We start from the raw sequence: 17,242 nt of genomic DNA on the forward strand, positions 1-17,242 counted from the left end.
AGAAGCATTTCGGCTGTATTCACGCGCTGAGTTCAGGCCCCTAAACAAGCCTCTTTAGGGTATGTGCAGACGTTCAGTAATTGGCAGCGCATTGGACGCAGCACATGTCCGCTGCGTCCAAAGCGCTGCTGTATATTGAATGCAGGATGATTCTACATGTGTTCATTGAACCGTGCCGATTCACTGCATCCAATAAATTGTACAAGTGACATTTATCGTGTGGAGATTCGTGTCTCTGCAAGATAAATAGACATGCTGCGGTCTGCAGAGACACGCCGCATGTCCGTCTCCACAGGATTCTGTGCACGTAGAGTGGGCATGGGATTTCTTAAAATCCCATCCACTATGCTGCACATGTACGCAGCAGCGTCCAATATGCAAATATGCATTGTTTATTGACCGTGTGCATCTACCCTTACTCCGGCTGAGGAAGTATGATTGGTACAAATTGTCCTCGATACAGTATAATGCAGGTCCCATATAATACATATAGTAAAATGCACTCCCCATGGTCCATGATAGAGTATACTGCAGCCCCCCTCAGAGTATAATGCAGCCCCCTCCCACACACAGTATATTGCAGCTCCTTCAGAGTATAATGCAGCACGCTCAGAGTATAATGCAGCCCCCCACACACAGTATAATGCATCCCACACAGCATAATGCAGTCCCCCCACACAGTATAATGCAGCCCCCCGAACACACAGTATAGTGCAGCCTCCACACACAGTATAGTGCAGTCCCCCACACACAGTATAGTGCAGTCCCCCCACACACAGTATAGTGCAGTCCCCTATACACAGTATAGTCCAGTCCCTCCACACACAGTATAATGCAGCCCCCACACACAGTAGCGCACTCCCCCCACACACAGTATAGTGCAGTCCCCCACATACAGTATAGTGCAGTCCCCCACACACCTTAAAGTGCAGCAGACACAACAGTGTAGTGCAGACACACAGACACAACACAGTATAGTGCAGCTCCTTCAGAGTATAATGCAGCACGCTCAGAGTATATTGCAGCCCCCAAAGACACAGTATAGTGCAGCCCCCCACACACAGTATAATGCATCCCACATAGCATTATGCAGTCCCCCCACACAGTATAATGCAGGGACCGCTATTACTCTCGCTAACAATACTAAAAAAAAACAGGAGTCGCCATTTTGATAAAAAATTAAATCACGTTACAACGCCCTTGGCCATGTTTACTCATCCTAGTGTCTGTGGTGAAATGCACCCTGGCAGACATAGCTTTAGTCAAGGAATGGGTGATGTTGTCTGTGACATGCTGGTGTAGCACAGGCACAGCATTCTTAGAAAAGTTATAGCCACTGGGCAATTGGTACTGGGGGACCGCAACAGCCATTAGCTTTCAGAAACAATCTGTATCTACCAGGCTGAAAATAGAATTAGTCTTACCGGTAATTCGATTTCTAGGAACTTTCCACGACAGTCACCTTGGAGGTTGTCTCCCCGCCCTAGTGGGGGACAGGAAACACAAAGAGGTTAAATAACCCTCCCCTTCCTGCCATCTCCAGTGTTTTTTCTGGCCATACTAGCGTGAATAGTTACCACCAAAGTGCAGGAATCATCCAATGAATATCAGATACGGAGAGAAATTAGTGCTGTTGTGGAAGGTTCCTAGAAACCGAATTACCATTAAGACTAATTCTATTTTCTCTAGTCACCTTCCACGACAGTCACCTTGGAGTTATACCAATGATAATTTCTTTAGGGAGGGACTACGGCCTGTAGAACACATCTGCCAAATGTCAGATCCCTGTCGAAATTTAGTCTGTAGTGTCTGATGAAAGTATGTACAGAAGACCAGGTGGCGGCTCTGCATATCTGCTCAGATGAGGCGTTCCCCTTGCTGCCCATGATGTGGAATGTAGATGTAGAATGGGCTTTCAGCGAGATCGGTGGAGGGAGATCTTTTGCCGAGTATGCAAAGCAGATGGCCTGCTTAATCTAGTTGCAATTGTGCTCTTAACTGCTTTCTTTCCTTTATTCTGTCCTGAGAACTGGATAAAGAGATTTTGGTGAATCCTCCAAGCCTTGGATTGCTCCAGGTAGTGGAGGACTACCCTGCGGACATCCAGGGTGTGGAAGATTTCCTCCTTCGCATTGGAAGGATTTGGGCAAAATGAGGGCAATATGACATCCTGACCCCTATGAAAATTCAAAACGACTTTGGGCATAAAGGCGAGATCTAGACGCAGGACTATACTACCTGAATTTAAGGATAGGAAGGGTTCTTGAACAGACAGGGCCTGCAAATCTCCTATGCGCCTAGCCATGGTAATTGCCACAAGGAACACAGTTTTAAGCGTTAGGATTTTAAGGGGTAATGAAGACAAGGGCTCAAAGGGTGGCTGAGTTAGACTATTGAGCATTAAATTTAGATACCAGGGGGAACCCGACTAGGGAGTCTAGGACGTAATCTGCTTACAGAAGTCATGCATCCAGCGGTGGCCAGCCAGGTCCTGGTCAAAAAAAGAACTAAGGGCCGATACCTGAACCTTTAGTGTACTCGGGGTGAGCCCTAGATCTAAACCCTTCTGGAGGAAGTCCAGGATTTGAGCAATGTTGGTGTGGAAAGGGTCAGGGACACTGGGAAGACACCAGGAAGAGAGCTTCTTCCACACTTTGCCGTAGATAGCATTGGTCACAGGTTTCCTACTCTTTTGGAGAGTTTGTATAACCCTGTCTAAGAGGCCCCTGGCCTTTAAGATGTCGGTCTCAGTAGCCAGGCCGCCAGGTTCAACTTTTTGAGTCCTGGGTAAAGTAGGGGACCTTGAAAAAGGTTGAATCTTTGAGGAAGAAGTATGGGACCTTCTTCGGCCATGTCCCTCAAAGCGCTGTACCAGCTCCGATCCAGCCACATTGGGGCAATTAGGATTGTCGTGACTTTGTCTGATCGGATCTTCTGCAGAGTCTTTGACAGCATCGGAATTGGTGGAAAGGCATAAGCCAGATTGAAGGTCCATTTATGAACGAAAGCATCTATCCCCAGAACCCCACACATGGGGCTGAGGGAGAAATGTTTTTGATTTTGCGTTTTGGGCATTTGCAAATAAGTCGACCTTCGGGCTTCCCCATCTCAAGGTTAGGGATAGGAAGACCTCTTGGTTCAGGCACCATTCCCTGGGATGGACATCCTTCCTGCTGAGGAAATCCGCTTGCTTGTTGTCCGAGCCCTTCAGATGTACTGCAGAGATTGAAAGCAGGTGTTTCTCTGCCCAGAGAAATATCTGTGCTGCAACTAGCTTCAGACTGGCATATTTCGTGCCCCCTTGATGCCGAAGATAAGCCACCTTTGTTACGTTGTCGGAGTAGACACGGACATGATGGCCTCGGAAGAGAGATGAAGCAGCTATCAGTGCTTCCTCTACTGCCTTTAATTCCCTCAGGTTGGAAGATCTGGAACCTATGTCTGAGGACCATAGTCCCTGAAAATATGTTTCTTCCACCACGGCACCCCAACCTCTTCGGCTGGCATCTGTATGAAGCACTTTCAGGGGAAGCTGGTCCCAGCTTACCCTCTGCCAAAGGTTCCGGCCCTTTAGCCACCACAAAAGGGCCGAATTCACGTGTCCGGGAAGTTGAATTTTCCTGGATAGAGTGTTCTGATACCTCCGTGTCATGCTGCCGCCTGCCTTGCCACCGGAATCCTGCTATACTTACTGCTCTGCGGCGTCCCGGCGCGTTCTCCGGCTTCTGTTCCTCTCCTCGCGCGTCCGGGTCCTGTTAGCCGTAACACTGGGTTCTGCGGCGCACGCGCACACTTCTGCTGATTCTGGATGCTCCTTCCCCTCAGCTCTGTGCTCCTGGAGGACCCTGACCCGGAAGGTATGCCGCCGCTCTCCTTATCAGGCCGCCTCTTCCTCCTGGCGGTGCCTGATTGTCATTTCTGTTTAGCATTTGATTCTGGACCCACGTCCTCCTGCTATTCCGTACTCCTGCCTGCCTTTTTAGCCAGTAGTCCTTTGCTTGCTACGTTGCCTACTTCCTCACCTGCTCTCTCTCCTTTGTTTCCTTCTAGTGCCAGTGTTCCCTGTTTGCCCTTGCTGCCGTGTCTTCACCGTACCAGTCTGTCTGTCTCAGTCCTGTCCGTTTGTCCTGTACTCCTGCCTTTACTACCTTCGCCTCAGTCCTGCCCGTATTACCTGTGCCCCAGCCACGTCACTCTGTCCTTCCAGCCCCCCACTGTGACTCCTGTACCCTGTCACTGAGTACCAGCTGCCGTGATAGTAGTCTCCCTTGGGCCTGCCCCTAATTACCCCCTGTATAGGGGGTGGTCCACTGGGTCTACTCGCCCTAGCGAGGTTCGCTGTCATGGTCCAGTGGGTCAACCTTTTGAGTTCCTCAAGCTCCCTGACACTCTGTGAGTATAGGAGGATGTGAGTCTGGAGGGTTCGTGTATGTGCCTGGGCCCAGGATACTGCCTGAATACACGAAGTTAGGGACCGCAGAATGCACATGGACTCTTTTAGGGTTGGAGACCTTTGTTGTCTGAATCTGGAGATTCTCTGAGAAAGGTGACGATCTTCGGGAAGGAAGGACGTTGTTTTCTCTGAGTCTAAGAGGAATTTTTTCCTTGTGGAAGGCTGTAGGTCCAACTTCTGGAGATTCGGGATCCAGCCTAGTGACTCGAGTCTACTTAGAGTCTTTGACACATCTTGGTTCAACTGAGATGTTAATGGAGCAATGATGAGAAGGTCTTCTAAGTAAGGGATGAGGCAGATTCCCTGAAGACGAATGAAGATGACTGCATCTCTCATGATTTTTGAGAATACCCTCGGGGCTGAGGATACTCCGAAGGGAAGCATACTGAACTGAAAGTGAGTGATCCTGCGGTTGTGGGAGACCGCTAACCTGAGGAATCTCCTGTGATCCGGATGGATCGGAACATGATAATAGGCGTCCCTCAGGTCTATTGTAGTCATTATCCAGTTTTGCCCGTTAAGTGGGATTGCCGTTCTGATTGACTCCATCTTGAATCTCCGGTATTTGATGACCTGATTCAGGGGTTTTAAATTTATGATCACTCTGCATTTCCCAGAGGGTTTTCTTATGAGGAAAAGACGAGAGTAATGACCTAAGTCCTGCTGAGATACATGAGAGATCACTTTTTCTCGCAAGAGATCCTGAATTTGAGAAGGAGGAAAAGGGAGTCCTGGAGGTCTGGGGACTGTTCCGGGGTAATTCTCAGGCATTGGGGGGCTCTCGAATTCCAATTTCAGTCCAAATTGTATGGTGTGGAGGATCCACTGGTCCATGGATATGGACTGCCTTTGGGCGAGCAACTTCGAGAGTCGGTCCCCCCACCTGAGAGTCACTGTTTATCAGGGGTCTGTTGCTGTTGAGGCACGAGGATATTCCTGCCTCTACCCCCCTTCGGGTAGCTCCATCGACCCATTTTACCTTTTCCCTGAAGTCCTTCTGGGAGGACTGGTCATGACGCTTCCTAGCAACTTTTTGTTCGGGAAGCAATTTTTTCCTATCAGATGCCTTTTCAAGCATATCATCCAAGACTGGCCCAAACACATGGTGTCCCTGAAAGGGGATGGCGCAGAGTTTGGTTTTAGAGGTGATGTCGCCTCCCCAACACTTCAGCCAAAGGGCTCTCCTGGCTGAGTTAGAGAGGACTACGGACCGAGCCGCCAATTGAACGGATTCCCCTGAGGCATCGGCTAAGAACCCTGTTGCCTTTTGAAGAAGGGGTAGGGAGTCCAGGATTTCCTCTCTGGAAATACCCTGGGAGAGATGATCCTCTAATTTGCGAAGCCAGAGGACTAAGGCCCTGGCAACGCATGTAGATGCAATATTTGCTTTGCAAATTTGTAGAGGATTCCCAGGACTTTTTTAGGTGGCTTTCTATTTTCCGATCCATTGGATCTTTTAATTGAGAGGAATCCTCAAATGGGAGAGACATCTTTTTATTAACTTTAGAGACCTGGGCGTCCACCCTGGGAACCTCCCAAATAGAATTGTCACCTTCTGGGGGAAAGCTGTTCTTAAAATCTGAAGTTACACTAAGGCCCTTCTCTGTGGAAGCCCACTCCTTAAAAATAAGATTCTGAACATTTTCATGAATAGGAAACCCTTTTTTGCTTTTGGGTTTCAGACCCCCAAATATTTCGTCCTGAACAGAATGTTTTTCCTCCACTTCCTCAACCCCCATGGTGCTTCTTACTATGGAAACAAGCTCATCCATATCCTCAGAAGAAAAATAATATTTTTTCCCGTCAGGTTTAGGGGTGGATGTGAAGCCCTCATTTTCCCAATTATTGTCTGGCTCAGAGGTATGAACATCACCAGCGTCAGAATCGGTTTCAACCGGTGCCATTTTCCTCTTTTTAGGGGGGGGGGGGGGAGGATGCGACACCTGGGGCTGGGAAAAGGCTGCCATGGAAGTTTGTACCTCCTGTTTAATCAGAGTTTTAATGCTGTCCAGGAGGGATGGCTGTTCAGCACGTAATATGTCATCCGTACAGGGTTGACACAGAGTCTTCTTGTAGGCAGAAGATAGCTGGGAGCCACAAACACCACACTTGCGGCTGGGTTTGTTCTTTGGGGCAGACACCTTTTCTCCCTAAAAGAGAGAGAGGTATACTAAATGACCCATACTAACACATCTGAACAGTGAAGGGACCAGCCCAGCTACTCACGGTAGGAGGGTGAATGCTGGGATCTGCACATGTAGCAGAGGGTTTGTCGCCGTCCATGGTCAAACTGTCACAGTCACACAGAGACAGAGACACAGCGTCTTACCTGGAGGCTCCTGACCAGGATATGAAGGTATCGAGGTCCAGCGTTAATCGTGTGCTCCTCCTCCCCTAGGTCCGTAGGGAGGCCTATGACGACCCTATAGTGCAGGCGATTCAGACCCACATGGAACACAGGAGATGGCGTGCGTTCCAGCGTGGAGCCCCAGGCCGCGAACTGGAAGTGTGCCACTGTTGTCACATCCGGCGCGCGAGAACCCATAACTCCACTACACGCCAGGAGGACGCTGGGGAGCTCCGAGAGGACTCCGGCAGCACAACAGCACCCCGCTTTACCTCTGGAGGAGGGGCGGGAAAAAGGGGGTCCCGAGTCCATGGCAGATGGAGACAGGAGCAGCCGCATGGAGGAGGAGGAGAGGTAGCACCGCCCAACCTCGGCTGCCCAGCTGGTAAGAACTTTCAGGTGCATCATTCGCCGGCCACAGCAGCACCTGAAGGAACCTCATCATGCCCCACTGGGGGATAGGAAAAACACTGGAGATGGCAGGAAGGGGAGGGTTATTTAACCTCTTTGTGTTTCCTGTCCCCCACTATGGCGGGGAGACAACCTTCATGGTGACTGTCGTGGAAGGTGACTAGAGAAAGGCAGCATTACCATGGCCAAAAGATTGGAGACGGTGATGTTCAACCTTTTACCTTTCAGGCCTCTATAACACACTAGATGCTCCAAGCCTCCACAAGGGAAAATGCGAATATTACCGCCTGCTCACTGAAGCAGACTGAGAGTCTATAAACACCCAGGTCCAGGTGTGTCAATTAGAGCCAGAGGGAGGTTGCCACTGAGTCCAAAAGTCCGAAGGATTGAAAAGACATCTGCAATACCAAAATCAGAGACCTTCTGCAGCCAGAACGACTGACGCATTTGACACAATCGTGACAGTGCCCCCCTTCTACGAGAGGCCTCTGAACAATCAGGACCATGTTTCTCAGAATAAGAGGCATGGAATGAATGAACCAGCTTGAGGGCATTCATCTCTGATGCTGAAACCCACATCCTTTCCTCTGGGCCATAACCCTTCCAGTGCACCAAGTATTGTAGGGAAAGATGATGGAGGCGAGAATCTACAATCCTTGAAATCTGAAACTCTAGATTACTATCAACCATTATTAGGGGTGGCAGTAGGGGTGAGGTCTCAAGAGGTTCCAAATATTACTTGAACACAGATCTGTGGAAGACATTGTGGATCTTAAGGGCTTGGTGTAGCTCAAGACGGAACGCTGCTGGGTTAATGGCGGCAGTCATTTCATAGGGACCAATAAATCTAGGACCCAGCTTCCAGGAAGGAACCCTCAACTTGATATTCCTGGTAGACAACCATAAAAAGTCATTCACATTCAGGTCTGGACCTGGCGAGCATTTTCTGTCAGCCATACGTTTATGTCTGTCTCTCATGATCTTTAAAATACTTATAACCCCCTGCCACACCAAAAGAGAGCAACTAAGCAAAACGTTCCTCCTCAGGAATGCCCGAAGCCCCTCCCCTGCTAAAAGTACCAAACTGTGGATGGTAACTGTATGCACCAAAGAATGGTGATCTGCCAGTAGACTCCTGACGATGATTATTAATAGCAAATTCTGCCAGCGGTAAGTAGGATGCCCAATCCTCCTGATTATTGGAGACAAAACACCTGAGGTATGTCTCCAAATTCTGATTAACATGCTCGGTCTGTCGCTTTCGACTGGGGATGGAAGGCAGAGGAAAAGGACAGCTGGCACCCCCAGTCGAAAAAAAAATGCCCTTCAGAACTTGGAAACAAATTGGGTCCACCGATCTGACACCACATCAGAGGGAACCCCGTGAAGCTTCATGATCTCATTTATAAACATCTGAGCAAGAGTCTTGGCATTCGGAAGTGTTGGTAATGCAAAGAAGTGAACCATCTTACTGAACCTATCAACAACCACCAAAACCATAGTCCTGCCTGAAGATACCAGTAGGTCAGCAATAAAATCCATGGACAAGTGTGACATGGCCTGCTAGAAATAGGTAGCGGAAGAAGAGTATGAAAGGACGGGTATGCGATACTTTAGAACGCACGCAGATACTACAAGCAGATATGTGTTCATCTACGTTCCGATGCAACCCCGGCTACCAAAAACGATGAGAAATGAGGTCCGCATTTGCCTTACCACCTGGATGAGCAGCAAGCACAGAGTTGTGATATTCCTTAATTACTTTGTGGCGTAGATTAGATGGTACAAATAACCTTCCTGGAGGGCATTATGAAGTCGTCCCCCTGGACCTCCAACACCTCACTCTCCAGCTCAGGGTACAATGCCGAAATGACTACCCCCTTCTGCAAAATCAGGGTAGGGTTCTCATGGTCACCACCTCCAAGGAAGCTGCGGGACAAAGTATCAGTATTGATGTTTTTGACCCCTGGACGGAAAGTGACAACAAAATTGAACCTAGTAAAAACAGGGACCATCTAGCGTGCCTAGGGTTGAGATCTTTAGCCGATTGAAGATATGCGAGGTTCTTATAGAATACATTTGTGTAATGGACATAGCACCAAAGTCAGAATGTGAGCCCGGGGAAGTGCGGAGGAAGCCAGAGGACTCCTGCTGTAACGTGCGGTCGCGGCCGTGAAAGCCGCAGGTAAACAAGACCTGCAACACATGATCACCGAGGGAGTGGCTGGAGGCGGGGCAAAGCCTCGTACTCCCGAGAACGGAAATGGGAGCCGGCGGAGCCAAGAAGAGTCAAGCAAGCCGAGGTCAGACCAGAGGGTAACACTGTAACCAAAGGAGAAGACAGACAGCGTGGTACAATACAAGCTAGGGTCAGAAGACAGAGAGGGTAATGCGGTAACCAAGGGCACAAATGAGAGAATAGTCAAGGAGCTTTAGCCAAGATCAAAAACAGAGATAAGACAGAAGGTACGGAGTGCACCTCGTACATACACTCAGCTATGCTCCATACACATCGTACACCCACGGATCCGCTCCGTACACACACTGGTATGCTCTGTACACACACAGCTCCACTCCGTACACATACAGCTCTGCACTGTACACCTCGTACACACGCGGCTCCATTCCGTACACCTCGTACACGTTGCTCCGCTGTGCACTCCTTGTACACACACGGCTCTGCTGCATGCACATCATACACTCGTGGCTCCGCTCCACACACCTCATACATACACTTGGCTCCACTCACCTTGTTACACATGCGGCTCCACTCCGTACACCTCGTACACAAGCGGCTTCGCTCTGTACACATCATAGATACACTCAAATTTGATCAGTACACACACTGGTATGCTTCGTACACATGCAGCTTTGCTCCGTACACCTCATACACACGTGGCTCCGCTTCGCACACCTCGTACACAAGCGGCTCCGCTGCATGCACGTCATTCACACGCGGCTCCGTGCACCTCATACACATGCAGTTCCACTTCACTCACGCGGCTCTGCACTCCTTGTACACATGTGGCTCTGCTCTGCACACCTCATACACACGTGGCTCCGCTCCACACTCCTTGTACACATGTGGCACCGCTCACTTCGTACACACGCGGCTCCGCTCTGCACACCTCGTACACATGTGGCTCCGCTCCGCGCACCTCGTACATGCGCCTCTGCTCACCTCGTACACACACAGCTACGCTGCACGCACATTGTACACACGTGGCTCTGTGCACCTCATACACACGCAGCTCCGCTCCACACACCACGTACACACGCAGCTCCGCTCCGCACACCTCGTACACGTGCAGCTCCGCTGAATGCACATCGTATAAATGCAGCTCCGCTCACCTCGTACACACACGGTTCGGCTCCGCTCCGCACACCTCATACATGCGTGGCTCTGCTCCGTACACCTCGTACACCCACGGTTCCGCTCCATACACCTCGTACACCCACGGCTCTGCTCCATACACCTTGTACACACACGGCTCCGATCTGTACACCCCGTACACGCGGCTCCGTTCCTTACACCTCGTACACACACGGCTCTGCTCCGTACACCTCGTACACACACGGCTCCACTCTGTACACCTCGTACACACACGGCTCTGCTCCGTACACCTCGTACACACATGGCTCCGATATGTACAACCTGTACATACACGGCTCCACTCCGTACACCTCTTACACAGCTCCGTCCACACACCTCGTACACACGTGGCTCCGCTCCGTACACCTCGTACACACACGGCTCTGCTCCGTACACCTCGTACATACACGGCTCTGCTACACCCACCCTGTAAGCCCCTCCTTAGGCCTCTTTCACACTTCCGTCTTTCTCCACACATCGAAATACGTCGGTTTGTGAAAAAACAGGATCCTGCAAATTTGTATGCAGGATCCCGTTTTTCCCCATTGACTTGTATTAGCGACGTATGGGCACATGTTATGTCCGTCGCGCACTGGATCCTGTGCATTTTGGCCAACCGTCGTCTGCTAAAAACGCTCAAGGGAACGTTTTTCTCTACGTTGGATCCTGTGTTTTCCTACTGAGCATGCCCGGCAGGAAATCTCTCTCTCCTCCCTGGGATTTTACACTTTATCTTTCCGGACAGCGGACCCGGTGAAACACTGCATCCGCTGCACACATTATCCACTATTTCCCAAATGTCCGTCGGTACGTCGCGCCGAAGCTTTATGACTACTGACGGAAATGTGAAAGAAGCCTGACCCCACACATAAACTTCCCCTCATCCAGCACCATGACAACCAGCACAGCAGAGTCCTGCAGACACTGAGGCCCCTGATCATGTGACCCCTGACTCCTCCCCTCCTGTGACCTCATCACAGGCCCTGTGCGCACAGGTTTCCCTCACGAGAAGCTGCTGATGGACCTGAGGAGACGACAGGTGAGTTATTAGAGGAGAATTCTCTCAGTCGCTGCTTGGTTCCTGGAGATTTCCTGCAGTCTCTGATTAATGAGGCTGTAGATTGGATCCATGTGATTCGCATTATTGATCCTGAGGGGAATCCCAGTATCAGCAGAGCACAGACCTGAGTGACTACATAACAGGAGAATCCTAGTCATGGCCCCTCAGCACCACTCCCCATTAGCCAATAATACACCGGTCACTCGGAGAAGCTCCCACTCAGCTCGTTGTTGTACATTCCCATTGCTTCGGCACCAGCCATTTCTGTAGGTTTCCCTGAATAGACATTCATTAGATGCGGTAAATCCGCATAGTTCTAAAAGACAAGTGCGTATCACAAATGCTTCTATTCCTGATCATGGACATGTACCCTTATTGGGATTAGACGGTCAATGAAGGTGCTCCTCCTCCGTCTCATAAACAGCTTATATAATGGCTGTGTGTTATTGCTTATTATCGCCAAACATTTTTTCTGAATTCTTTCCTCCACTACCTCGTCAAAAGTATCAAGATGGCGGCCAACAGCCGAGCTTGCCTTCTTGCTAAGCTTATTTATCTTTATTAGCATCAGACACCAGCTCACTAAATCCCCTACATTGTGAAAAAGGTGGCACTTGCCACTAAAGACTGGTAGAACATTTCTAATATTTAGCTGCACACATTAAATGACTATGTCACGACTCTGTTGTCAGGTGACCAGGGACCAGTCGCTCCTTCCCTGTCACTAACACTAGGGACCGCACTAGCTCACCTTATTCCATGGGATACTTCTGCAGGTGAAGATGCCAGGGCCACGTATCTTGCCTTATCTCCTGAATCCACCCTTCACTCAGGGAAGTGGGGTGCAACCGTGCACCACAGTACACCAACCAGATGAAGAAGGCAACATTAGCAAAGTCAACTGAAAATACGAGGCATACAAATATTCACTCACATATAACAGAGGGATGGGGAGTGGAGGATGGAGAAAATACAATATAAGAGAAGGAGAGGGAATTATCACACTTACAAACCCATGCAACAGTCACAGATAAATCCACCAAACTCCTGATATAACCGCCAAACAACTATCCTCCAAGCCATGAGCATAAGCTAGCACTGACCATGTGTGTCAGTCAGGACCCAGATTATATAGTGGATAGCAGTGGCTAACCAAGCTCAGCTGAGAGCTCAGACTCCCAGAGCTCCCAACATGGCCGACTAACCCCTGTTCTGCCAAAAGTATTTAACAGCATTTAAAAAGAAGGTGAAGTGCTTCTTTTCAGTGCAGGAGTAGAAGTAATCAGATGCTGCGGTCTTCTGGCTGCTTTTTGTCATGGTAACCCCGTGACTAGTGATGACCAAATTTATTCGGAAAACGATCGGCAAACATAAATACAGCACAAATATGGCACATTCGGATTCATGATCGGAAACACAAGCAAAATTTTATAAAATCGGTAACATTCGGTAAAAAAGTGCGGGACAATATTTTCAGCACTTTAGCAACGATAATGGTGGTGTATCATGAGCGTTTGGCATGTGTTTGATGAGGGGAGGTGGTTTGCAGAGCTCAGAGGCGCTGAGTTCTTGTAAACAGTCATTTTGTTTTCTTCCTAACTTTATGTGTGCACATTGCAGCTAGCCATTCAGGGCGCAGGAAACACCCACAATGTCCTGACACAACAGCTTGTGTCATTGACTGCTGAATTCACATGTCCCTCTCCATATAACTAGCAGACATCTTGTTTTAGCGCCATGTTGACACTGTAACAGCAAAGACAGGCTGCTCCTGATGCTGGCACTGTTAGCAGCAAGATTTTAGCTAGTTAGCTAGGCGGTTGTATGTCAGATAGTGTAGCTAGATAGTGTCCAGTGTGGCTATAAAATTTACCTTTCAGCACTTTTTTTGGCCATTACTGACGTCCACAGACAAAGACAGCAGGGCACATATCCTACAAGTGTGTTGTGCACTGCTTCTATTGTGCTCCATGCATGAGTATAGCTTTCTAATTAATATTTTTTCACTAGCTAAATGTGAAACAGCCTGCTGTATCCCACCTTGTCATTTAGTGCTGTGGTGATACCAAACTGCAGACCTAAGTCACATTAAACAAAATTCTAATTTTTCAGTTGCAAAACGTTAGACAGCCCGCCGTATCACACTTTGTAATTTTGTTGGGTTGAAATTAAGCTGTAGAGGCTTGATCCAGAGGCCACCCAAAAATTCTTGTGTTCCTAATGTCATACAGTACGGGACCTGACTTTAAAATAGTTTGTAGCATCTAGTGTGTTATAGAGGCCTTATCCAGAGGCCACCAAAAAATTCTTGTGTTCCTAACGTCATTTATTAGCCGTGTCAACTATTGAGACGCAGGTCTACCACCGCAGAACCTTGGGTTCTTTAACCACTCCAGTCACACTGACTGAGAGCCCGCCGTCAGCTGCAACGGAAGCGGACATGCCTGCTGTTTTTGACTGATCTCAGAGAACGAGCAAACCACAACTTTCTCAATCCTCTGTAACATCTCCGCCTGCAACTCTCTCACGGTCCTGCAGTTTGTCAGGTTCACCGTACTCTGCCCTCTCTCAGCATGGTTCTGCAGTTGTGGTCACATAAAAGATTGTTTCCTGCTACGCATGACAAAGCTAAGAGGTTGAACATCACCATCTCCAATCTGTTGGCCACGGAAATGCTGCCTTTCAGCCTGATAGATACAGATGGTTCCCGAAAGCTGATGGCTGTCACAGTCCTCCAGTACCAATTGCCCAGTCGCCATTACTTTTCTAAGAAAGATGTTCCTGCGCTACACCAGCATGACACAGACAACATCAGATGTTCATTGACTAAATCTGTGTCTGCCAGGGTGCATTTCACCACAGACATTAGGATGAGTAAACATGGCCAAGGGCTCCACAAGTCTTGGAATCCAGGAGGCTTGCAGGACAAACCTCTACATTTAACACTTCCTCCACTGCTTCTGCCTCCTCCTCTAGGACCTCCACCTGTGCCCTTAACCTCTGCCTTGAAACACGCGTTTCAACAATACAGCCGAATCCCCGCCACCTCCGTACTTTACCATGGGCATAATACTACTCAGACAACACGGGGTGAGGGTAAAACAGTGTGGCAACACTTTATTGAACCACGAAACAGGCAAATAACACACAGAACAGTCCCAGCAAAATACTCAAGATGGTGCAAATTTACAGTCACCCTTCTGCTAAATCACTGGGGTAAAAACCAGCTGCGAGTTCAAGGGCCGACTACCCTAGCCTGTGGCACGCACAGAGAGGAGGTAACGACAAGCTTAGGAAGCTGACAGTCCATAGGGGTACAAGGCCAGGTGTCCGGAGGATCACGACCTACCTTCTCTGAACATCTCCATGGAGCCAGGTGCCTGGTTTATCCCAATCCTGGCTTCCCCAAATGTATCCATGAGACTCCGATTACTGGTGGGTCCAAATCCTGATGTCCCCAAACGTATCTATGGGCTCAGTGATGGTAAATGAAGCAGATCTCTATTACAGCCGCGTCCATGGTCCCCTATGCTGGCTTCCTGTACAATTTCAAATCTATGTCTCTCGTGATGGAGCCATGGCTGTTCTCTTGTAGAGTGTTTCTGGCTGTGATTTTGTAAGGAATCTCTGGTTCTCTGAATCTCTTGTTACAGAAGCATATCACCATTATATAGATCACAAATATTGTCCTTCAATTCATCATCCAGAGGTCAAGAGGAAGATGTCATGAGAATAACTTGCATTATGTGAGTATTTAATCAATTTGCATAGTTTTTACGCCTCTGTTTTGCAAGTCATCAAGCCATAGGGTCCCACATATTGGTCAATCAACATATATCAAACATCCATTGTTCAATGACCATGCATCTCTGTCTTGCAAAGATAGCAGACAATAAGCTGTAGGAGCTGATATAAGAGACAAATAACAGCCTTAAGCCTTAAGACTCATATGACAACAGTATATAGTTCTTAACCAACTGAAAATAGACATCTGGACAATTAAGATTAAATGCTGTCGTCACAGCACCATTCTAAAAAATCCGACCCAACCCTTCTATATTCCACCTAACCCCAGCCTCCTCGAATACATACGAATACATACGACTACTACGGAGTCATCCAAGAATTTGATTTCTACTGAAAATCTTCTGCAGCGTTAAAATAAAGGGCGACCGCACCATTCCGTGAGGGGCACCTACACTGTTCAACAATCTGCCAGACACAATCGCTCCCATCTGTACAAATTGTGGTCTGTCTGACAGGTAGTTGCAGCGCCCCAGAGTCCTGGTCGTTGCAGTACTGTGGCTCCGCCACTAAGGGGAGCTATGGTACGTCTGATGGCACTGAAGGAGTTCATCTGACCAGGTATCACAGACACGAATACATTTCACAGCCGGGCCTTCAGGGGGAGCTAAGGGTTCTATTCATTAGGCCACTCCTCACATACTGGTAAAACTGGGGGTCAGGCAGGAAGTTAGAACAGAAAGCTGACTGGGTTAGAACAAGGCAACACCTTGTGGCAGAGGGTGTTGTGGGGGAAGATTCGGTAGGGTCCCTGTCAGGGGTGGGATCCTGACAGAGGCCTGGCAACTTGAGAGAACGTCACGGGACCGTGCCTGCTCAGCATAGCGGCGGTGCCCAAGGAAGGACTAGAAGCGAGATAGATTGTGCTGAGTGAGAAACGAGATCAAAGCAAGAAGGAGAATACCAGTAGGAGTCGTGCTGTGAGACCGAGGCAACATCCTACTGAGGCGCACAACCGGCGGCCGGAACGCCGAGGAAGTATTCATACATCTAGCTTCAAGCAATACTTCAAACCAACGGCAGGACAGTCAGTCATAGGCGGGCTGTCTCACCTAAATCACCTACGAAGACATAGGGGGCAAATTGTGGAGAGGGGCGACTCTAGGGTCCCGGAAGAGCTCCGAGCCTACCCGTCATACGGGTGCCGTCCTAACCGTAACATCAGGGAGGGACGGAAGATTAGCAGAACATCATCTAATCGAGTTGTGAGGGAACTTAAGAAACAGACACAACAGTTGTGGGGACTTTCCGTAAGAACAGCAGGGAAGGACCACAACACATAGCGCTAGCAGGAAGGCACAGATTTCCACCTGCAAAGAGAACTCTGGAGGTGCCATTGGACCGGCCGGACTTGCGCAGCCTGGTTAACCGTATTCCGGATTGAGGACCTAGAGATCTTCAGTAAAGAGGTAAAGAGACTGCAACCTGGTGTCCTCATTATTTACTGCGACCGGCACCGCACCACCACCACCATCCACATCCATCACATCTATTACTGTACGCCCCTCAGCAGGGTCACGGACCGGGTCTAGCCACCGTGACAACCCCAGAGCAGAGACTCAGAGGCCCGGTACCGGGTACCCCTCGGCCCTGCGGCAGTGGGGGCGCTACAACTTGGCGTCACGAACAGGATCTACTTAAGCCTGAAGAATCAGGTCATGTGTGCCTTGGAACTGTGATTTCCTGTGCTTGGACTGTGCTTTATTGCAAGGACTGTGTATTGCCATTTACTGCCAAAATCCGCCATTACAGCGCCACGAGGAGCGCAGTAGAAGAAGAAGGGCGTGGAAGTGG

The 17,242-nt window shown here is 49.1% G+C and overlaps 1 protein-coding gene across 3 annotated transcripts in view; it reads left to right on the plus strand.

Moving 5' to 3' along the window:
- Positions 1-11,560: 11,560 nt before the first annotated feature.
- Positions 11,561-17,242, plus strand: part of LOC143767299 (gastrula zinc finger protein XlCGF66.1-like) — a 34,874-nt gene continuing 29,192 nt past the window's right edge. Inside the window, exons 1-2 of one of the 3 annotated variants that reach the window (XM_077255527.1) lie at positions 11,564-11,623; positions 15,298-15,390. The gene's annotated coding sequence lies outside the window, so the exon portion shown is untranslated. Of the gene's footprint in view, positions 11,624-14,965; positions 15,391-17,242 lie in introns of those variants that run through there. The other 2 variants (XM_077255528.1, XM_077255526.1) reach the window with 2 other exon arrangements.

The sequence above is a fragment of the Ranitomeya variabilis genome, chromosome 4 (assembly GCF_051348905.1).
Source record: "Ranitomeya variabilis isolate aRanVar5 chromosome 4, aRanVar5.hap1, whole genome shotgun sequence".
Classification (NCBI taxonomy): Eukaryota; Metazoa; Chordata; class Amphibia; order Anura; family Dendrobatidae; genus Ranitomeya; species Ranitomeya variabilis.